The following is a 25,037-nucleotide window of genomic DNA, read 5'->3' on the forward strand; positions in this document are numbered from 1 at the left end:
CAGCTACTTCAGGCTCCAGTCACTGGAAGAATTCACAGTACAATAGTCTAATGACTGTGAATTTATAATTATAGGCCTTGTTTATGTCCAATTCCACTCTTTTCCAAAGTGTTCTGGATACTTAATTTGCAAGACTGTTACCTAGTTGGTGTTTTGATGTGTGTTTGGTTTAATTGGAGAGAGCATAACTTTTTCATGAAACTAACAAAAAGGATTTATAGTAAAGGCAAAAAAGCCCACAGTTTTTACTGTCACGGAGCTTATATATTGTTGGGGTAAATAGCATGTTACATATATAAGCATGTAGAGAATAAGCATTTACTCATAAATATTTATTACAAATAAATACAAGGTAGTTAAATATAGGACAGAAAATGAAGGCACTAGAAGTTGGGAGGAAGCAGCAAGCATATATTAAATATATACATATGCTATGTACCCGACAAGGGTAAAGTGGATAGCGTGCTGGACCTGCAGTCTGAAAGACCTACCTGACTTCAAATTTGGCCTCAGATACCTACTAGCTATATGACCCTGAGCAAGTCATTTAACCCTATTTGCGTCAGTTTCCTCATAAAATGAGCTGGAGAAAGAAATAATAAATCACTCCAGTATCTTTGCCCAGAAAACCCCAAATGGGATCAATAAGAGTTGGAAACAACTGAATGACAAACATGCCTAACATTGTGCTAGGTGCAAGGAACAAGAAGACAAAGTACCTGCCCTCAGAGCTTACATTCTAATTTAATGTTTTGCCTAATACTCCAAGTTCCAACCTCACAGTACTGTCAGTACCCTAATTTTAAGCCTTGTTCTACATTTATAGCAAAGAACACAATTTTTCTCGTGTGGAGCAACTAAAACTTCATATGATTAATAGTTACTTGGCCCCGGACAAGATATTTACTCACTCTGTGACTCAGTTCTCTCATCTGTACAATGAAGGAGTTGGGCTCAATCACCGGTCTCTTTCAGCTCCAAGTTCATGATCCTTAGACCTTGTTAGAGGTCTTACTTACAGAATTTCAGAGCTAGATGGGACCGCAGCTGGCACCTAGGAATTCCTACAGCATACCCAGTGCATGGTCATCCAGCCTTTCTTAGTAGACATCTCTCTAGTGAGGAGGAACTACTAGGAAGCCTCTTCTCCTTTGGGCCAACTCAGATCGTTAGGAAGCTATCCTGTAGTTAAGTAGGCTGCTTCAGGAGGTAGTGAGTTCCCCCTCACTAGGGGGCTTGAAATGAAGACCGGCTGATCACTCGATGAGTTGGTTGGTTGGTTGTTCATCCTTCATTTTGAAGAGTTCCAATGACATCATGACATTGGTGTAAATTAGTGGGTGATGGGTGATGACTTGTGCATGAATTGGATTTAAGTGAGGCAGAATTGCACAAAGTTGTTAGCCTCACTCTCTTCTTAAGTCATTTAACTCCAGTGGCAGGACAAAAGTCAAGATGACTGGGGATGGCTCAGGATGCAGTGGATGACCTTGGCTTGGTATCTTTGATGTCTGACCAAACTCTGACAATCCATTTAGAACCCATAACCTTGCCCAAAGCCTCCCTGGACCTCAGAATCCACTAGAGTAGTCCTTCTTTGTCTCTGTACTCCCCCAATCTTCTGGGCCAGAGTCCGGGTCCTTCCCTTTCTCCAGTGTTGCAGAATGACTGTGGGTTCCTCCCCTCCTTCCCTGATGAGTAGGTTGTAGAAGGAATACTTTTTCAGATATGGATGGGACTGGATGTCCCTTCCAACTCTGAAATCCTGTGATCCTGCGATTTTTAAAATAAGGATTTTTTTTTTTCATCATATCACTGCAAAATATACCTCTCTTCATTTTCTACAAATCTTCTACCTAGTCTCTTGCCTGACCATGCAGAATGAATCTAGAGCACCTAGGCTGTGCAGTAGATAGAGCCTGGTGGAGTCAGGAAGATCAGAATTAAAATCCTGCTGCCCACACTTGTTAGCTGTGTGATCCTGTACAAGTCAACTTAACCTCTCTGCTCCTGTTTCCTTGTCTGTAAAATGAAGATAATAAAAACACAGGGTTGTTAGGGTCAACTGCATTAACATATGTAAAGCCTTTTGCAAACCTTAAAGCTGTGTAAATGCTTCAGATATTTGGAGAAAGCTGTTGTCTTTCCACTGTCTCCAATCTCCCACCCCTCCCCCAGTCTCCTTTTTTCTGGATTGAAAAACCCCCAATTACTTCAACTGTGCCTCCTAGGCTGTGATAGCAAGGCCCTTAAATATGCTGATTGCTCTCCTCTGGATGCTATAAGTGTCACAGTGTCCTTGACATTCGATAGCCAAACCTATTGTGGTCAGACCCAGAATAAAGTACATCAGGACTGTCACGTCAGTTCCCTAATCCTGGACACCCCTCTTCTGGCTGCCTATCAGCAACCTGTCAAAACCAGATGAGTGAGAAGGCCAAGGACACATTTACAGCAGCTGAATTTGTCTGGGTGGATTTTTTTTCTTTTACAAGTTAGCCACTCTTGCAATCAAGGCTAGTGAAAACACTGTTTTACTTGCAATTAGGGTAAACTGTCACTAGGTGGGAATGGTGCCTTGGTCATAATCATATGACCAGTGAACTATTTTTTCGCTGAAATAGGTTGAATGTGTAAGACACAGTCTGGTTCTTTCCTCCTGAAATCCTATGACTGTTCATTGGAAGCTGCCTCCAGATAATAATTGTATCTAGCATTTTATATAGCACTTCAAAGGTTACCTAGTGTTTTGCATATATTTGATTCCTACAATAGCCCCTGTGGTTTGTGGGTGCTATTATCATCCCCATTTTATAGATAACAGAGACCTTATATGGTTTGCCTTGAGTCACAAGTAAGTGTCTGAGGCAGGATTCAAATTCAGATCTTCCTTTCTTCCTTACTCCAAGTATAGCTTTCTATCCATAGTACCAAGTGGATGGCAGGTTACATACCATGATGAAGAAGGGAAGAGGAGCCCAACATTTTAGTTCTGGCTTTCTCATGAATTGATTGTGGAGATAATTACTTAAATTCTCAGTTTCCTCATCTATAAAATAAATGACTTCGGCTAAAACCCTTTTTTCCCTTAGGAAGAAAAAAAATACTGAAGGGAGAAGCCTTTTGCCTGGGTTTACTATTAAGATGACAGAGAGGACACAGAGCTACTCAGATCCTACTTTATTAGTTTGAACATAGCCTCAGTGCCTCCCCCTCCCCACTCCACCTCCATCTGACTCATATTAAACATGAGGACGGGCTGTTGTCATTCCCTTAGGGTCTTTCTCTCTAAAGGATTTCTGCTTTGCCCTGTGTCTCTGCTTCTGACATGTAGATAGGTAAACCCCAAGCTGCTTTTATAGGCTACAGACATAGTTTTAATTGTTGTGCACAAAAGTGAGGGAGTTCATTAGAATGCTTGTTCCTTGGAGGTAAGGACTGGTTTTTTCTTCTCTTCTTTTTTCTTTTTCCCTTTCTCCCTTTTCCCATCTTTCCTTCTCCCTTCTTCTCTCCCCTCCTTTCCTTCCCCTTTCTCCACTCTCCCTTCCTTCCCTTCTCCCTTTCTTCCTTCTCTCCCCTCCTTCTTTCTCCCCTCTCCTCTTCTCTCCTTTCTTCTCTTGGCATCCCCAGTGCTTAGGACAGTTCCTGGTACACAGTAAGTGCCTAATAAATGCTTGTTGACTAACTGGATCCTTCAGAGTTGTGGGGATTTCCAGGCTTTGCAACTGAGGGAGGGAATGGTTGCCCTAGAAAGTTAGGCAGAGAGTGGGAGAAAACAAGTGAGAATGACTCATCTATTGAACAGCCTGGAGTCTAACTACTTTCTATGTCAAAAATTGGGTAGAGATTTTTCATCAGCCTGAGGCCAGAAGTAAGTTGGCACTCTCAGCCTGGCTTCTTAGAGCCTGAATCCCAGCCCAAGCTGAAGGTGGAGGATTATCGAAGAAGACAGTGAGCTATACCCTAGGAAAGAAACATTTCATCTCCCTCTGATGATACCCTTAGCACCTGAAACAAGTTCATGCTTTCCCATTGCCACTTGCCTCTGCATTCATCTCATGGTTAGAGATTAGAAGTCAATATCTGGTTTTTCATAAGGTGTATAATGACATTGGATCTTAAATGTAGAGGCAGAAGGGACCTTGTTGTTGTTGTTCAGTTCTGTCTGACCCTTCATGACCATACTGTCCGTGGGGTTTTCTTGGCAAAGATATTGGAATTCTTTCTCCAGTTATATCATACAGAGGTTAAATGACTTGCCCAGGGTCACACAGCTAATAAGTATCTGAAGCTGAATTTGAACTCAGGTCTTCCTGACTCTACATCTAGCATTTTATCCACTAAGTAATCTAACTAACATCACAAGGGTCTTTAGAGATCATCTAAGGTGGTCCCCATATTTTTCAGATTAAGAAACTGAGAATTTGAGAAATGGAATGGAGCTTGGCAGCCAATTTTGTCCAACTCATACCCAGTAAGGATCACCACTGTAACACACATGACAGGTGGTTGTCCAGTCTGTGCTTGAAGACTTCTTCTTCTTGTTTTTTTGCTTTTTAGAGGGGGGAAAGTAGGGCAGTTGGGGTTAAGTGACTTGCCCAAGGTCACATGGCTAGTTTTTGTGTTAAGTGTCAGAGGCCAGATTTGAACTCAGGTCCTCCTGACTCCAGGGCTGGTGCTCTATTCACTGCACTACCTAGCCATCCCTGCTTGAAGATTTCTAAGGAGATCACCTCTCCAGGCAGCCTGTTCCTCTTTTGGATAGCTCTGATTGTTAAGAGCTTTTCTTTTTTTTCTTCCACCTCCCCCCCACCCTTCTCCCCTGGATATTAGAAGTCTAAATTTGCCTCTTTACCTCTTTTACGCATTACTCCCAGTTCTGTGGCCATACAGAACAAGTGTAAGACCTCTCCCACATGACAGAACTTTAAATATTTGAATAGAGTTGCCATGTTCTCTGTGAATCTTCTCTTCTTCTGGGTAAAACATCCCTAGTTTACTCAGCCAATCATCAGATGATATAACTCGATCAAGGCCCTTCAATGGTTGTTCCACTCTTGACATTCTCCAGATTCTCAATGTCCTTCTCAAACTGTGATACTTAGGGAGCAGGACACAGTGCTCCAGAGGCAGTCTGATCAAAGCAGCGTCCTGTTTGCTATCACCTCCTTGTTTTGGAAGCTGCACCTCTTAATGCCTTTCAAGATCTCGGGTTTTTGCTTTTTTTTGGTGTGTTGGCAGCCACACCACATTGCTAACCCCTCTTTAAACTTGCAGTACACTGAGACACCCCGCCCCCCTTTTCAGTCTAGCCTTGCCTCCCCTATTTTATACTTGTTGAGTTTTTGGTTTCCAAGTATAAGATTTCACATCCACCCCTACTTCATTTACCCCAGCCTTCTTTGGGATCCTAACTTTATCATCCAGCTTCCAGGCTTCTTCTCACTTGAAATTTTGATGTGTATGATATCTTTGCCTTTATTGAAGTCATTGATTAAAAAAATAATAAAAATGTTAAGGGGCTTGTTCAGGCTCATACAGGTAATAAGTGACAGAGCCATAATTAGAACCCAGATTGCCTCTGCCTGCAAACTTGGCATACTTTCCATGTACCATTCTGCTCCCCTGATTTCTTACAATATCTTTTTGGATGAGATGGAAGGGTGTGGCCAAGATGATGGCATAGTGGATTCTGATCAGCCTCAAGAGAGCTCCCTAATTCTCACAGGTTCCTGTACTTACCCTTGACCTCATCGATATTTTTAACAATGATGTATATTTCTGACACACTTCCCCCATTAAAAAATTAACTGTAGAAATTATTAATTAACTGTAGAAAAGGTAGCTTTGTAGTTAAGTGACTTGCCCAGGGTCATACAGCTAGTAAGTGTCAAGTGGCTATCTGAGGCTGGATTTGAACTCAGGTCCTTCTGATTTCAGGGTTGGTGCTCTATCCACTATGCCACCTAGCTGCCCCTATTTGGACTTTTCTTGGCAAAGATACTAGAGTCGTTTGCCATTTCCTTTTCTAGCTAATTTTATAGATGAGGAAACTTAGGCAAAGAGGGTCAAGTGACTTGCCCAGGGTCACATAGCTAGTATGTATCTGAGGCCAGATTTGAAGTCAGGAAGATGAGTCTTCCAGACTCTGGCTTTTCACTCTATCCACAGTGCCACCTAACAGTTATTTACTATATATTTGATCTGTGCTGGCTAGGTATACAAAGGAAGGCAAAAATCGTCCCTTTCCTCAAAGAACATTAATGGAGGCATTAATACTAGTTATCGCTTTAAGGTTTGCAAAACAGTTCACACCTCTGATCTCATTTGATCTTCAGAAGCATGGGAATTGGGTAGTATTATTATCCCCTTTTTACAGATTGAGGAAACTGAGGCTAAGGGGTTAAATGACTTGTGCCAGGTCACAAAACTAGTAAGTATCTGAGGCAGGCATCATACTCAGGTGTTCCTGGTTAAAAAACAGACACTTGAGGCTAGCTACCTGATGCCTCTTTTGTATATAAAAAGGAGACTATGGTTTTAAATGCTTAAAATAAATATTGAGAGCATCAAAGGAAAAACCCTTTCCACAAATTATAGGATTATACTGTAAAATAGGCTATAGAATGTGTAGTCACTGCAGCCCTCGGGTAGCTCATACACAAGGTATAATTTCAGTTGCATTTGGCATTGTAAGTGTTCCATCCTGAGCTCAAAGATCAGTCTTAGGAAAGAAAGGCAGACAACCTGCCGTTCATACCCCAACACTTGAAAAATGTGTCATTTCCCCTAGGAGCACAATATTTTAAGAGCCCCCTGGACAGATATTAGAATTAGGAGATTCAGTGTCATTGTCCTTTTACCTTCACCATGTCCTACTTGTGTTTTAGGGAAATTTAGGGACTCCTATAACTGGGGCTTAATTTTCCCCGAGTCAGATTTTATATTGAAAGGGAGAGTTACACTTGGCTAAGATTCCAGCTAAAATGTATTGACGTCAGTCAGCCTGTGTTTTAGGTAACACAGGTTCTGTAGGCTCCTACCCTCTCTTGACCTAACTTCCCTACCTTCCTTAGAATGGGAGTGAGGTATAGTTGAAAAGTTAGTCTGATACTTTTCAGTAGGTAATGAAATTCGTTATTTTTGTAGTTTCAAGAATTACATTTTTTTTTAAAAAAGAAAACCTTTTAGCTGGCTGGACATCTATCCACAAAAGCTAGGCAACTCACATCTGAGATAAATTTATCCAGTTCAGATTTTGAAGACAGCTGTGACCTTCCCTGGATTTCTTCCTGAAAGAGGGTGGTGAGTCACCTTGGCTGTATGCCCTGTGTCATTCTTCCTACTTCAAAGAGTTCTGTTCTTACTTGGCTAAATTGCAGTGGCCTCTGAATCACTAGAGTTAGCATGCTATTATGTACTTAACATTTTTGGAGAGCTCTGGCAGCCTTTACAGAAGCTGAGTTGGCAAGACCTCTGTGCCCATCTAGTCTAATTTCTACCTGGATAGGAATCTTCTCTACTTTATTCCTGGAAATTATTTATACGGCCTCTTCTTTGACGATCTCTTGTCTGACCACTCACTAATTCCAGAAGAAGCCCATTTCACATTTGGACAGCTGAGATTATGACCAAGATTTTTCTTTATTATGTTGTGCTGAAATGTAGCCTGTAATCATCTACCCTCTCCTCCCCCACCCGTCATTAGTACTAGATCACATTGCCTTTCACAGAATAGATATTGGAGAAAAGCTGATTACATTGAATTAAAATTCTGGGTCCTAGAAGAAGACATTTCTTCAATGTAAATAGCCTTGAGAATATAAGGTCTAGATTTAGAGTGGGAAAGGACCTTAGAGGTCATTAAGTCTAACCCTATACTTTTACCAATGAGGAAACCTAAGGCTTAGAGAGTTTAAAGCAGTTACTCCCAGGGTCACATAGTCATCATATTAGGTAAGATTTGAACCCAGATCTTCCTGAGATCAACCTGGGGCATTATCTGCCCATTCTCTGAATTCTTAAAAAGTTGTCGTCTGAAGCTTCCCAACTATATGTCCTCTTTTCTCCAGGCTAGCCTCCCACTCCTTTTAGCTGTTCTAAATTTACTGCTGCGGTCACCAGGTCTTACATCATATAATCAATCAATCAGTGATCAATAAGCATTTATGAGTGTTTCCTATGTGACCCACTTCTATTCTAATCACTCAGTACAAAGAGAAACACTCTCTTTTCTGCTTTCAGCAGAGAAAATACCAGCAGATATACAGAAAAATGAAGTCCCCTATCCTTCACCTTAGCTTAACATGGTGACAAGTTTGTGTTTTGTTTCTTTAGTCTGTCATCCATTTCTTTCTTTTGGCCTGGTGGTCTATAGTATACTCCACCCATAGTGTCACTTATCTTTCTCCATTTATCTCATCCAAATACTGTTCACTGTGTATCTTTCTTCAAGTTCAGGGATTTTATCTCTGTGTTTTATATATGATTTTAGTCTGCCTCCCCCCACTTTTTTTAGTGAATTTAGTCCTTCTCAATAAGATAAACCCTTTCCTAGTCTTGTTCTAGTCATGAGTTACATCCCATCAGGTCTTGATGAAATATCTATGAGGTTGAATTTATTTCTTTGTATAAGATTTCTAGTTTACCCTGTTTGCATGTAATCACAGAAGATCACGAGTTGTATCACTGCCCCTCTTTTCAGATACTGTCTCACAGGAATTACTGGTCCTTTTCGTGGATCTTCTTCCTATATTTTATCTCCTACTGTCCTGATACTCTAGCATTAGACTTGGTAAATATACATGGGAAGTTTTCTCCTTCTTTCTCCATTTTTAGTTTAAAACCCCCATAACCAGATCTTTGAAATTTCAGGCAGATGTATATTTTACTAGTACTCATTAGGTCTGTTCTCTCAAGGATTTATCCAGAAATGCAAATGCCATTCTCAAGCACTATCTTAACCAGCAGTATACTTCCAAAACCAGCTGTTCCCTTTCCTTTTGAGTACTGACCCTCAGCTTCTACCCTGAAAACTACCATTCTTCTATTTATGACACATGTTCAGAAACTGTTTAACCTAGTTGAAGTAGATTTTGCTCTTGGTTGCTTTTCTGATAAGCAACCAAAAATTAGAAAGGGCTTAATAATGAGGCTATCAGTAAGAAAAATCAATCGAAATATCAGAATTCTGTTATATCTGTTGCAGAAAGCTGGCTTGTGCCCCAGTGGGGCTCATACAACTTGCATTGACCCTGAAATTTATAATTCTGCTCAAGTCTTAAAGAAGTAACATCTGAGTTTTGATTTTTTTTTCCTTGTGTGTATGCTCCTGAGCTAAAGACTTAAGTAAAAATGCAACTATATAAAACTGCATCAAGTGCTAAAAGCCTTCTCAAACCTGTTAATTATTTATTAAAACTTTTCTATGCTGAATGTGTATCTTTCCAAAGAGATGAAAAATTTCATTTATCTGATGATGTAGTTAACTCGCCAGTACATTTCTCCCCGCATCTGTTATTGGCTGTCTTGATGATATTCTTTTAAACTTTGATTAGGCAGAAGCATACTTCTAGTATAGAGGCAAAATAGCCACTTTAGAAATAACATCCAAGGTAATCCAAGAGAGGAGAGATGTCTCTTTTATATGTTTACTTCTGTTCTGTCTTAAGCCAAAGCTCCACATTTTCCTGAAAAACACTAAATTAAAAGAATCTCTAGAGTCACAAGTGATAATATAGTCTTTGTTCCTGGAATGTATTAAATCTTACACCATAACTCTCACCATCCATGCTGGGTTTATAAGTATAAATATATATAAGAATATTTCCATACAAGTAGGTTTTATCAAAAGGCAATATATTTTGAGGTACACCCCAAACTTGCCACAATATGTCTTTGATCTTGTGAGTTTGAAAGCTTGGAAAATTTAATTTAAAAAACTTTCTTGCTTTGCATTATAATAATACCACTGATGTTTTTTTTTTTTAATCACAGTCCACTTAGCTGGGAAAAGATGGATGGTGAGAATATGTTCAAGACTTACTTCCATTCATGTCTGGGAACCTGCCTTATGTATATATCTCTTCTTAAACAGACTGTCAGAAGATGCCCAGTTCCATTGTATTTTTCCCTCCCCCCAAGCATCATATGTATCTCACACACAGTGAGTGACATACCTAGCTTGGCTGTCTTGGCTACACTTACCTGGACTATTTCCCAAGGAGAAGACAAAAAGCTTTTTAAAAATTATGTCTTAGTATAAATTAACATACATGTTAGGGTAGCTAGGTGATGCAGTGGATAGAGTGCTGGGCCTTAGTCATGAAGACTCATCTTCCTGAGTTCAAATCTGGTCTCAGACATTTACTGATTGTGTGACCTTGGTTAAGTCACTTAACCCTGTTTGCCTCAGTTTTCTCATCTGTAAAATGAGCTGGAGAAGGAAATGGCAAAATGTTATGGGAATGGGAATCTAAGATCTTCCTTGTCCTTAAGGCCCTTTGATAGGCTTAAGTGACTCTGAGAACCTTCCCTGATTTGAAAATATACTCTGCCCCCTAATAGACTGAATGTGGTCACCTGGAGCCTGTGGCAGGAAGCTTGTTTTTCAGGAACTCCCACACCTTGATACTTTGTGATTGGGCAGTGGGTCAAGAGGGTTGTGACATTCTCTGAGCCAGGAGAAGGCTATATATACCCTGATGTGAGGTTTTGTTTTGGGGCTCATTTTGAGAAGAGTTGTATGATTTGACCAGATGAGACTCTGGGCAGCCATTGAGCCCCCCAGCTTTGAAAACCCAGATGTTGGTGCTTCCCTCTCTGGTAACTGGTATGGATGTAATTATCAGACAGCTGGAAGCCTGTCTGCTGATCTGTTTCTCTATCTGCTTGTAACTTGTTTGTATTCTCTGAAGTTCGAGGTGCTGACCTTTTCCCCCTGAACTAGGTAAATGACATATGTTTGAATAAAGTAAGATTGTTAACCCATTTTGAGTTGCTTTCCTTTAGAAAAGCAGATCTAAGAACCTGAGTTGGCAGCTACCCTGGGGATGCTAGGGTGCTTGCTACTACAAAACCACTCCAGTATCTTTGCCAAGAAAACCCCAAATCGGGTCACGAAGAGTTGGACACAATTAAAAACACCTGAACAACAATAACAAAAAGAGTACATTATAGTTTATAGGAAATCAGAAAAACTAAAATGAAATTATAATAATGACTAATTTTCATTTATAGAAGTGAACTAATTTGAGCTTCACAATAACCTCATAAAGTAGGAGGAACTGTAGGTATTATTATCACAGAATCACAAGTTCTTTTTGTGTTGGAAGGAACCTTATCAGTATCATAGAGTGTAAAGAGGGGGACTGTGTTTTTACCTTTCTTCATCTCCCTAGTGGTTAGCACAATGTTTGGTACATAGTAAATATTTACTAAATGCTTGTTTACTGACTTACTGAATATGAAGCTGAAGGACCTGAGTTCAAATATTAATTCTTTTACTTATGATTGTGGGCGAATCACTTCTTATCACTGGACTTCAGTTTACTGTAAAACAAGTGATGTTGGACTATATGGTCTCCAAGCTCCCTTCTAGCTCTAAATCTGCGATCTGTTGATCAGGGCCTCCCCTGCTTGAAGAAGAATCCACACTAGGACATACCCAACAAGCGGTCATCTAACCTTTGCTTGAAGGCTTTCAGAGCCAGAAGTAGAGAGAAGTTAGATGACTTGCCTGTATTCACTTACACAGGATCACACAGCTCAAAAATGGGATTTGAACTCAGGTCTTCTTCATTTGGCATCCAGCAACACTCTATTCATAGGTAGGATTGAATAGATCCTATTCCATCCATAAATAGGATAGCCATGGCTTCTTCTTCTTCTTCTTTTTTTTTTTTTTTGCAGGGGGGAAGGCAGGGCAACTGGGGTTAAGCGACTTGCCCAAGGTCACACAGCTAGTAAGTGTTAAGTGTCTGAGGCCGGATTTGAACTCAGGTTCTCCTGACTCCAGGGCCGGCGCTCTATTCACTATGCCTCCTAGCTGCCCTAGCCATCTTTATTGGGTACAAACTGTGTCCAGAAGGCTATAACATATTAGAGTTCATTACCTTCCCCCTATAAATGTCATAATGAATACATCATAAATTACCCTTTAGTCAGTCAACAAGCAATATTAAGTGCCTACTATGTACCAATCACTGTGCTGATCATTGGGGACATAAAGTCAAGGAGCTTGCTCTCAAGAAGCTCACATTCTAACGGGAGAGAACATACATATGACTAGGTACAGACAGGCTATATACAGGAAAAGTTAGAGATAATCAACAGAGGAAAGACATTAGCATTAAGGGGGATAAGGAAGAGCTTCTTACAGAAAGTGAGATTTTAGCTAGGACTTGAAGGAAGCCAGCAGTGCTGGGCTCGTGGTCATGGCTTGGTAACCTGTTTTTTCCATCCCTAACAAAGGAAATATTTGATCTCTTCTCAACAGCACTTAAAGGCTGTGTTGTAATCACAGCTCCTGTTTCTATAATGTCTTGAGTTTTGCAAAGTGCTTTATTTACAATAGCCTGATGATTAAGATGAGAAACTCCAGCTTAGAGATGAGAAGTGATTTGCCCAGGGTCATACAACTGGTAGGTGTCAGATTTGGAATTAGAAGTCAAGTCCGGCAGTCCTAGTGTATCCTAACTGCCAAGTCCAATATATCTTCTAGTAATAAATGGAAATCCTTGTGGAGAGAATGTATAGAGTGGAGGAAAGTCTCTGCTTTCTGACATAAGAGGAGAGAGCCTCAAAAAAAAAATAGAAGAGGTCCCCTATTGACTTTAGGATCTTAACCCCATATACGTTTGCAGACTTCTTTCATTTTTATTTATGACTTTTAATTCTTTTTCTCACAGTCATTTCCTTATCTAAACCACCACAGATTCAGAACCTCTTGACTGCGTACACGATTAAATCCTTCCTTCTAACAAAGAAACATAACAAATAAAACTATTGCAGCTGATAGTGTATGTCACATTATAACTTTCCCTTCCTTCCCTCCATCCATGAAAAGGAGGGAGGGTGTTCTATCATCTATACTCCAGACCAAGATTGGATATTGCACTGTCTGGCTACCTTTTTGTGATGTTTCATTTATATAATGGTCATTGTGTGTACATATTGCACTTTTATTCTCCATTAGTCCTTTTTTACTTTGGAAAATTTCTTGCTTTATTATGAACTTAAACACCAAAAAAGAGCATTTTCATATATATTGCAAAAGGAAAAAAAAGAGGACTCTGTGAAACAAAGGGTTTCTATTTCATATAGTTTGATTTTTTAAAAGTATAATGAATGCCATGTGACACTTAAAAAATTTATTCTAAAATTAAACACACACACACACACACACACACAACCCAACCCAAAAACCATTTCCATATACAGAGCAGAAAACAAAAAAGAACATTCTATATGAAACCATGAATTTTCATTTCATACATTTTGGTGTTTTTTTTTTTTAGTTATATAATTAATTCTTTATGTTACTTTTGAAATTGTCCTGTTTGTGCTTCCTTCTGAATGTCCTTCTGTTCTCCTCTTGTTCATTTTGAAAAAATATTACAGTGACTTTTTTATGTACATAATTTCTTTTAAATATTCCTATGTAGTCCTTATGAAAAATCCACCAAAAAAAAATCCACTTTTTTTGAGCAACTGCTTTCCGTTGTTACAGTTACTCATACTTATCTTTAGGAGTTAATAACTTAGCATCCCCGAAGCTGGGATGTTCTGGTCTGAGCCAGCTGGTCAACACAATCGTGCTCCCTGGGGCTTCCAAGGTCCTCACCTTGTTCCTCTCTGACCACTCTGAGGAATTTTTGGTCACCCTGTAGCTTTGTTGGAGGATGCCTCAGGACACAGAGCCTTGCAGGCTAAACATGTCACTGGTCATCTCTAATCACTTGTGGGAAGCCCCAGCATTGGTGCTAATTTTATTGGCAAATAAAACCCCCATTCCTTGTGGATTTCTGGTTGACTTTTTGTGTAGTTCCAGGGTGGAAGAAATAATTTGCCATGGTTCTTTTTTGGATTTCTTGATCATTAATGGGTCTGGTATGAACTTCAAGGTTTTCCTGGAATACGTGTATAGGACCTTGGTGGTTTGCCTTCCGTTCAGGCAGCTGTCTTGGTCTTACATTTTAGTCTAGTTTACACGCTCTTGTTTCAGCCAAACTGTCTCATCATCCCATCTTGTGTCTCTTTGCCTTTGCATTGCATGTATTTTTAAAGTTTTAGAGATTTTTTTTCCATCACTATGATTTTCCAGTACCTCTTGGACCCTTCCACCAAAAACAAATTAAAATTAAGTAGAATCAACACAATGACTTTGTCGTATAAGCATGTGCTTTATTCAATAGTTAGGCCCTGATATTTCTACCAAGAATAAGGAGATAGTCAATGCAAGAACCTGTTTGATTTTGTCTTCAAGTACTAGTGCTTAGCAATCATGTAAAAAGTGCTTTTTGAATTAAATTGACAGGTTTTTTTGATAATAATAATAAAAAACTGTATTTTTATGGCACCAAAGCACCTTACATACATGACCTGTCTTAGCCCTCACTACCATCCTATAAAGTATTTAGTTCTTTGGGTGGGACCAAGCATGTGATTTCATTGGCAAAAAATGGAACTCCCAGTGAGGAGATTAGTGCCTATTTTCCTCTGGGCAGTGAGAGTTAAATGATTTACCTAGGTTTGCAATCAGTCCATGTCAAAGACAGGATTTGAACCCAGGTTCTCATCACTCTGAAGATTGCCCTCTGTCCACTATGCATTGCTTTCCTTTTCTGGAATTGGGGGAATGGAAGTTGGTAGTACAGGTATTATTATCCCTGTTTTACAGATGTGGAAGTTGAGGCTCCAAAAGGTTAAGTCACTTTCCTTGTCACACAATTAAGCATCTGGACTGGGACTTGAACCCACCTATCCTGTCTGCAAGCCTAACACTCTACTATGCTATACCATCTCTCAGTTTTAGTTTTTACTCTTTCCAATACTTTTTTTATACCAGTGTTGTCATAGCAGTAATTCTATAGCGTATACCTACAAAGTTATTTTTAAAAAAGACAAAACAGAGAGCATTGTTTTTTTGGATGAGAAATCTTGGCACCCCAACTAGAGTTTCAGGCAGGTGCACTGCAGTTTTTTCTTAGAAAAAGGCAATCTGATTCCAAGTTAGATCAATCTTTATATGCAATTTGGAATTGCCTTTAGTGGATGAATATGAGTATCACAGTGTGGTTTTTTTTTTTTTTTAAGATTTTAAGTACACAATGCCATTATAAAGAAACCTTGCTGTCTATCTCTAAAACACCCTTTCCACTCACCCCTAATACTTATGAAACTCATATTTTTCAATGCATTATAATTTTATCTGGTTTGTATAGCACAAACTGAGGTGGTTCTGTGCCTTTGCAAAAGATGCTAATGTTATCTAGTGCAGTCGACTTTGGCAGCAAAGGAGTTCTTTCCATTGAAATTTCAAAAGATTAATAAGTAGAAGTTAATCATACAAGTTTATGACTATATTAAAAGACTTTCAGGATGTTACAAATGTTGAATGTATATACTGGAATTTTCTAAGCATGGCTTTTAGTTCGACCGTATATCAGCCTATTATTGTTTGCCAAATGAGAGAAAGTTAAAAAAAAATAGACATTTTGCAGAATTTTAGGCACGAATATATCAACATCATCATTACCATGATTGTTATTATTATTTTTATATGCTGTGATGGAAGAGGGCTGCTTTTAATGATGACTTAAACTGGAGACTTTATTTTTAGTCAACTTTGGGGCAATGGGAAAAGCACTGAATTTAGAATCAGTTAAGATTTGACTAACTTAGAGACTTACTAGCTGTGGGACCCTGGGTGAGTCATTTAACTTCTCTCATACTCAGTATCTTCTGTAAAATGGAGATACTAAATAGCACCTCACTCACAAAATTATTGTGAGGATCAAGTGAAATCAGAGCACTTTGCAGAACTTTAAAGCACCATGTAAATGCTGATGATGATTATTAGTAATTCTTTTATTTGACCACAAAAAGGAGTTATTTTCTCCATCCATGCAAGTAGTCCATTGTCGTTTTTCAGTCATATCCAACTCTCTGTGATCCCATTTGAGGCTTTCTTGACGCAGGTACTAGAATGGTTTGTTTACCATTTTCATCTCCAGCTGATTTTACAGATGAGGAAACTGAGACAAACAGGGTTAAGTGACTTGGCTAGGGTCACACAGTGTCTGAGGCCAAATTTGATGGATCTTCTTGACTGAGGCCCAACACTCTATCCGCTCCACCACCTAGTTGCCCCAAATAGTCCATAGAACAGTAAAAATGTTGGATAGATTCTAACCAAAACCAGTTCTGCTCCTATCTGAATCCCATTAAAGTTGTAAGAATGATATGATGCTGATAGTTATAATAAATATTTAATAACCTCTGGACTATGCAGAAATGAAAAGCTCTCAAAAGGTAGAGACCTAGCTTAAGAAATCAAAATGACGTGGGAACAGGATGCTGTTCATTCTGTGCATGTCTTTCCTGTCATCCTGTCTGCTTCCGTGTTTGTCTGGGTAAATGGAAATGCTGACATTCAGTTACAAAAAGCAGTCACTTTATCTACCTGTACTCCAGTCCAGACGGTTTCTATCTGAACTCCTCTGATTATTAGATGGGAAGAAACAAGAATAATCCTAAGAACAGCTGCTCATGTTTATATAATGCTTTAAGGTTTGCCAGGCATTTGACTACTTGGTCTCATCAGATCCTCACAAACAACAGCACTTTCAGGTAGATGGTGCTGTTATTCCTATTTGATGGATGAAGAAACCAAGGCCCAGAGAGTCTGAATGAATGACTTACCCAAGGTCACTTGGCTGAGATGGAATTGGAATCTAGATGTTTCTGACTTTTCATTTTGGCACTCCAGCTGCCATGTCAGGTTGCTTCATATGGCATCTCTGCAAACCTTGGTGACCATATATTTCAGCAGCAACAAAGCCTAAAAATCTATAGCCATATTCTTACATTTTCAGGTGACTTGAAACATTTACTTTTGAGGGTAAAACTAGAAAGATGAAATGCAGAGATTTTTCTCAATGCAGTGGAACAAAATCAAATTATCTTCTCTTAAAATAAATGGCAGTCAGGGAAGGCAATTTTTCCTGTTATGGATAAGAGCTAGGGAGTACAAAATCAGCATTTAAAATGTGTTAACTCATAGCGTTTTAAATAAAAGAAGCCCAAATGCAGTCGATGGTTACCTGTTCTCATAGATCCTTACAGTTTCTTGCTATTACATCCTAAAAAAGCATACACATTTACAAAATGTACTGGGGATTGCTGAATCATAGAAATTAGAAGTGAGAAAAGACTTGTTGGACCAACTTTTCAAAGAGTTCTTTCTGGAGCCTGCATTTTTCTTATTCATAGTTATGTAATTAAATCACAGCCAGCTTTTTGCGGCTTTGCAATGGAGACTGGCTGTTTTCACTTCTAGGGTCGAGCTCACAGCGAGGTTTGTTAAAAAAAAAAATTCTCATGGTAGGTCACAAACTATGACCAAAGGTCCCTCAGTTTCTAGAATATTACCTGCTTTTTCTGACTTTTCTCTTAGGAATAGAAATTCTATAATATCCCTCCTAGCTCCTTTCCCTTTTCCACTCACATTTGTGCTTTGCCGTCCCCTAAAAGAATGTTAGCTCCTTGAGGGCAGAAATCCCTCCCCTCCCTCCCTCCCTCCTTCCCTCTCTCCTTTCTTCTTTCCTTCCTCCCTTCCTCTCTCCCTCTCTCCCTCCCTCCCTCCCTCCGTTCCTTCTTTCCTTCCTTCCTTCCTTCCTTCCTTCCTTCCTTCCTTCCTTCCTCCTTCCTTCCTTCCTTCCTTCCTTCCTTCCTTCCTTCCTTCCTTCCTTCCTTCCTTCTCTTCCTCCCTCCCTTCCTCCCTCGCCCACTCCTTTCTTCCTTTTCTCCCTCCCTCCCTTCCTTCCTGTGGCTGTGAGACTCAAATTAGAAAACTAAGAAATACTCAGGAAATTGCAGAGCATGACACCATTGTAAGGTGGTGTTACTCTTCTGTAATGTAACGATTTTCAGCATGCCTTGGTAGCAGTGAACCCCATGCTTGAAATACTCTCCTTCCTGCCTCACCTCCAGCTCCTGAATTTCTGACTTCTCTTGAGGCTCAGCTCCAGTGCTACCTGCTACAAAAAAACCTGTCTTGAGCCTTTTCCTTCTATCCACTTGTTCATATATCCTTCTATCTCCCCTAGAATTCCATCCTAGAATTACAGAAATTCCCAAATGGAGACTGACTTATTTAGTACTGCTATAACAATACTAAAATCCTGATAATAACAGCAGCACTAAGAGCTCACGTTTATATAGCATTTTACAATTTACAAGAGACTGTCTTTCACAAAAATCTTGTGAGGTGAGTATCATAGGTATTGTTCCCCTTTTGAAGCTGAAGGATATCAAGTATTTTATACATTCTGTACTCATTTTCAGCTGAATTTTTCTATCTCTTCCTGCAGAGTTTTATTGGTATTATTCAGAAATACTGATCATTTATTTTATATCCTGGAAGTTTTGCTAAAGTTATTGTTTCAATTAAATTTTTAGTTGGCTCTTTCTTCATGGTTATTCAATTTCTTTTTCTTGTTTTATTGCTATAGCCATCATTTCTAGTACTATGCTAAATAGAAGTGGTGACAATGGACATCTTGCTTCCACCTTTCAATTTGTTAGAAAAGATTCCAGTTTATTTCCATTACAAGTAATAATAGCTCTCAGTTTTAGATATATACTATTTATCATTTTAAGGAAATGTCTGTGTTTTCTAGGGTTTTTAACCTCACAAGTATCAAAGTGGAAAAATGACAAAAAAGGAAAGTGATCAATGACAGGGAGACTGTAAAGAAACAGGCTCATTGATGCACTTTGGGTCAGCCTGTGAATAGCTCACCAATTGTTCTGGAAAACAATTTGGAATTATACACAAAAAGTTACTAACAGTGTGTGTATGCACCCTTTGACCCAGCTATGAGCCTGCTAGGTCTATGTACAAAAGAAAGCAAAGGAGGAGGAAAAGTCTCTCTCTCTCTTCCTCTTTTATATATATATATATATTTTTTTTTAATATACATTTTTATATTTATAGCGTCTCTTTTCATGGAGGCAAAAAAGCTGGAAACCAACAAGAAGTCCATAAATTGAGAAATAGGCAAACAAATTATAGTATATAATTATGTACTATATATTACTGTAGGTACATACTATGTGTACTATACTTATGTACTATATATACTGTAGGTGATAAATTACTGTTGTGCAGAAAAACATGAAGAAATAGATGGTTTTGAAAAGATATAGAAAGACTTGTATGTATGAACTGATACAGCATGGGATAAACAGAACTAGAAAATTAATTTATAATATCAGTATTATAAAAATGAACAGTTTTGAGGACTTTTATGTCCTCAAATGGATGAATTAAATGAATGGACAGAACCAGGAGAACAATTTATACAGTACAGAAACACTGAAAAACAACTTTAAAAACTGTAATAGGGGCAGCCAGGTAGCACAGCGAGTAAGAGCACCGGCTCCAGTGTTGAGAAGACCTGGAGATCGAATCCCGGGCTCAGACACTTAGCACCCACCCAGAAACACCTGGCCGTGTAACCTTGAGCAAGTTACTTAACCTCGATTGCTTAAAAAAAAAACAACCTGTAATAACCCTCATTAATATAGTGGCTGTTCATGATTCTACAGGACCACTGATAAAACATGCTATTCCTGTCAGTGATGGATTTAGGGTGTAGATTGAGGGATGCATCATTTTTGATACAGCCATTGAGGATTTTTTTTTACTCAGTTATTCATATTTGTTGCAAGAAATTTTGTTTTTTCTTTTCCATTTTTTATGAGGTTGGAGACATAGAAAACAGATTTCTGTTAATTTAAATTCTGTGTGTGTGTGTGTGTGTGTGTGTGTAAGAGAGAGAGACAGAGAGAGAGAGAATTGGGAGTGTTCAAAAGTTGTATGCCTTTTCAGAAGAGGTTGCTATAGTATTAGTTTTACTTAACTGTTTTACTTTGTTAAAGAAGACCTCTCATGTAGTAGTAGTCTATAAATGTAATGCAAATAGAAAACAGCAGTAAAACTTTTTTTAAAAATAGAAAAAAAGAATCTTCATCCAGGTCATGCCACTCACTGTGGATATTTCTTCTATCCTGCTTGGTGATGTCATCTACTTCCATGGATTTAATTATCTCTATGCGGATCCTATTTCCTGTTCACCAGCTATCTCATGGATATCTCACATTCAACATGTTCAAAAGAGAACTTAGTATCTTCCCCCCTACTCCTCCCAAGTCTGGGTAGCTAGGTAGTATTGTGGATAGAGTGCTAGTTCTGGAGTCAGGAAGACCTGAGTTCAAATGTGGCCTTAGACACTTGCTAGCTGTGTGACCTTAGGTAAGTCACTTAATTCTCCATAAGTTTCCTCATCTATAAAATAAGCTGGAGGAGGAAATGGCAAACCTCTCTAGAATTTTTGCCAAGAAAATCCCAAATGGAGGTATTAAGAGTTGGACACAGTTGAAACAACTGAACAACAAATAACCAAACCATCCCTTATTTTGAACTTCCTGTCATTTTCTAGGGCATTACCATCTTCCTAGTCACCCAGATCCCCTACCTAGGTGTCATCCCAGACCCTTCATTCTCTCTCACTCCCCCATATCCAATCTGTTGATAAATTCTGTTGATTTTTTTTTCTTTTTGGAAGGGGGAAGGCAGGACAATTGGGGTTAAGTGACTTGCCCAAGGTCACATGACTAGTAAGTGTTAAGTGTCTGAGGCTAGTAAGTGTTAAGTGTCTGAGCGGGTTTGAACTCAGATCCTCCTGACTCCAGGGCCAGTGCTGTTTTCACTGTGCCACCTAGCTGCCCCTCCTGTTAATTTTTTTACCTTGATAACATCTTTTCTCTATGCTGCCTTCTCTTCTCTGGACCTGCCAGCACCCTGTTGTAGTCCCTCCTCACATCTAGACTATGACAACAGCCTGCTGGTTGTTCTACCTGCCTTAAGTCTCTCCCTACTCCAGTCCATCCTTGGCTTAGCTGTCCCAGGTCTGACCCGGTCACTCTATTACTCAGTAACTTTCAGTTACTCCCCGTTACCTCTGTTGTCAGATATAGCCCCCCCCCCCCCCGGGGCTTTTAAAACCCTTCATAACCTGTCCCCTTCCTGCCTTTCCAGTTTTCTTTTGCTTTTCTCCCTTCCATGCATTCTACAGTCCGGTGCCCGCTTGTGTCCTTTGAACACGATACTTCGTTCTTTGCCTTTTTGGTAGCTTTCTTCCATACCTGGAATGTACTTCTTTCTCTTCTCTCCCTCCTGGCTTTCTTCAGGACTTCGCCCAGCTCTCTCCTTTCGCCTAGGTGCCTTTCCCAGCTCGCTCTCCCATTGCTAGTGCCAATGCCAAGTGGTTTTCCTCTTGTCTCCCTCTGTAGAATGCAGACTCCTTGAGGGCAGGGATTATTTTTGATTTTCTTTGTTTCCCTAACACAGTGCCTCACCCTACTTACATAATTAATGCTTGCTGATTTACTGAGGGTAGAGCTGGGCGGAGTCAGCTGTCAAATTAATATGGGCATCGCCTACTTTACGAGGTTGTTGTGAGGAAATGGACTTCTCAAAACTCAAAGTGATAAGTTAAATGTGAATTACCATTTAAATTGTATCTCTGGACTTCATATTTTGTCCTTTATTTCCTGAGTTTCCTTTTGGTTCTAATAGGTTTTCCAGATTTCTTTATCAATGGCATTGTTTTCATTTCTTTCCCCACCCTAAATCTTACATGTCTGACTGTTTCCAAAGCCTGCGATGCTCTCCTTCCTTATCTCTTCTTCATGTAATCCCTCTCTTACTTCAGGATGCAGCTGAAGCACCACCTTTTATACTATGCCTTTCCTAATTACCCCAATCCTAGTACCTGCTTTCCCTAATTGCTTTTATATAACTATTTGATATTGTTTTTTCCTACATATACTTAGATGTTGTCCCACTTGATAAAACGTACACTCTTTGAGAGCAGGGATTATTTCTCATTGTTTCATATTTTGCCTCTGTATCTTGAATGCCCAGCAGAGCACCTGGATATAGTAGGTATTTAATGCTTCTTCATTGATTGGTTGATTGATCCATGCCTTGAATCCACATTTCTATTAACTATTCACTTGGTATCCTTTCTGAATTTGCATGGCATCATGGGTAAAGAACCTTGGAGTCAAGAAGGCCTAGTGTCTCAATCAGTATTGGCTGTCTGACCATGGGCAAGTAACTTAACCTCTCAGTGTTCTAGGCAACTCCCTAAGACGGTTAAGTTTTCTTCTAGGCAAGTCTCTAAGACTGTGTTTTGCAAAGAAGACACCAGCCTGCATTGGCAAAGGTAGTTTCGTCACTGGAAGCTTATTGTACCAATGAAATCAGAGTTCCATATTCTCTCCCTATCTGAATTTATAGCCTAATTCATGTTTTCCCATAAATCTGTGTGGCTGAATGGATTATGTTTATAATTCTGTTTCTGTGCTATGGCAGGTTGTTAACACCATTAGAAATTCAGAAAGTATCCTACCTGATCCTCATTAAATAGCTAGAAAATGGCTCTGTGTAGAGGCCTTAAATGAAATAAAAATTTAATAAACACTTGATTTTAAGATGTTCTTGTTGACAAGCACAATAAACATGATTAAAAACATTAGGGTGACCTGAGTTAGGTGGATGTAATTTACTAGTGAGGAGGAATAGAAATTGCCTCATGCATTTCTACAGCTATGGATATTTCCAAAAGATACAGAAGAAGCATATGAGTCAGTAGAAAAATTTGATTTGGTGGGAGCACAATTTTAATGTCAATAAAAACTCCATCTTTTCTTTTAAAGGAAATGTAAATCATTTTTAATTACTTCATGGTTCATTAATTAAGCTCTACCTAATTGGTACTGTAAAAAGCTACTGTAAAACTGCACTTTTTAGCTGAGCTTAAAGTGTAGGGTTGGTTTTTTTTTTTTCCCTTCTTTAGAGTAGTCTGGACCCTTGCTGACCAGATGGAGCTGACTTTGATTGAATGTTCATTCAAACATTGTCAAATTTATAAGTAAAACATTTTGTGGTTTGTTTCTGTCTTTTACAGGTGGCCTTTTTGAAGATGTGATTGTTGGAGTCTGGGCATTCCCCTCTCTGCAAAACAACTTTCCAACATAATGCATTTCAAAGGGGCCAGGTGTCTCTGTGGCAGGCAGCTATTTTGAAGAAAGGGGTTAAGTTATAAAAGGAGAGCATCTCGTTTAATACTTCCTGTGTATTTGTTTGCATTTGGCAATATGCCCCATTTGGGAATAGTTCTCAGTTGGGCCCTTTGAAAAGCCGAGGCTCTGAAGAAACTCACAGTTGTGGGTTGTCAGAAGTTGGAGATGGATACAGAAGTGACCTCCCTAACCCCTGCAGAGAAGGACTTTCAGCCCTGTGCTGCGTCAGCACCACCTGGAAGGAACAGGGCTGGTTGCTGGGATATTAGCTAATGGGGACCCATCTGTCCTGTATGGAAGCTTAAGAGGCAGCCAGTGAGGACATCAATGGGGGGGGGGGGAACTGAGTGTTGAGCGCCACAAATTCTGAGAAGTAGACTTTTAAAGAGCATCATAGATGTAGCTTTGTTATGAAAGGAGAAAAGAAAATAGGTTATTTCTAGCTATTGCCATCAGACTAAAAAGTAAACCGAATGTTTTATTAAACCATTTTTCATGATGCCTAATCTGTTTGTTTCCTTCCTGTATTACTTTTTTTTGGTACTGTCGCAGTAACCTTTATAACGTTGCCCCTACTCTCCTAGCTTTAAAACATATTGTTTTAGAAATTATGATCTTAAACATTTGATATGCAATAAGGAATTAAAAAGAAGGATCATACATGAAACTGTTAACTTCTGTTATGTACAATTTGGTTTTTAAAGTAAATTTTCAATTTAACACAGGAATGAAGTAGGAAAAAAAAATTACACTCCCTGTGTCTCTGAACTGTTCTTTTTCTTGTGTATTTTTTAAAAAGGTTTATTGCCCACTTTTCTTCCTTTTTTATTTTTAAATCTCTATTACGACTCACTAACTTTTCCCCCACACTGAAGCTTTCTCCTCTTAGCATAACTGAACTATATTTATGTTTTATGCAATAGTTGTAAATATGTAAGTATAACTGAGTAATAATTGTACTTGAGTAATTGAGTCATAAGTATAATTGAACAAAACAAATCAACATGTTCATCCCCCTGTAATTTCACAATAATCTTGTTAAAACCTTATAACTAAAGTTTACAAAAAGCTATAGCAATGTTGTGACCAGAGAGAGTAGGCCAGATTGGCCCCTGTTCCTTTCCCCCATCCTTTAACTTGTTTTTCAGGACAGTCCCTGTATGGGACATTCTGGCCCTACCCTTCTCTGTTATGGAACTAATTGCCCCTGTATGTTGCTTCTCTCTACATGCTTTTTTTGTTGAACCAATTAATGATATTTATTAGCTGAAGTATGCCTGTATTACCTTCTAGCAACAGCATGGTCCAGATGACCCAATATATACATACATGTGTATCTCATCCTTCTTCCTATATAAAAATAATTGTTATTCATGTGTTCCAGGGCAAGTGACAGGATCTTATTTCAGTTTCTAGAATGCATAATTTCATCCATATGGATCCTAGATCTAGAATTTACCACAATATGGCAAGGCAGTCCTTTTCCATTTCCCTAATTAACTCACTATCCCACTCACCACTCTTGCAGTGATTTTCACACTTTTTCATCCCTCTTCAAACTTTGTGTGACGGCCTTGCCCCTGCCCTCTCTACTTAAAACTTTGTCTTATATTTTATTGAAAAAATGGAGGCCATTTGCCAAGAATTCTCTTTCCTCCTCA

General features: G+C 39.1%; 1 long non-coding RNA gene across 1 annotated transcript in view; it reads left to right on the forward strand.

Moving 5' to 3' along the window:
* Positions 1-24,127, forward strand: part of LOC138145335 (uncharacterized) — a 76,415-nt gene extending 52,288 nt beyond the window's left edge. Inside the window, exon 2 of the long non-coding RNA XR_011164192.1 lies at positions 23,262-24,127. This is a non-coding gene — a long non-coding RNA (uncharacterized lncRNA). The remainder of the gene's footprint in view (positions 1-23,261) is intronic.
* Positions 24,128-25,037: the final 910 nt, after the last annotated feature.

This window comes from Petaurus breviceps, unplaced genomic scaffold, assembly GCF_028583685.1.
Source record: "Petaurus breviceps papuanus isolate PSGF00001 unplaced genomic scaffold, PetGlider_PUasm1.0 90734, whole genome shotgun sequence".
Taxonomy (NCBI): Eukaryota; Metazoa; Chordata; class Mammalia; order Diprotodontia; family Petauridae; genus Petaurus; species Petaurus breviceps.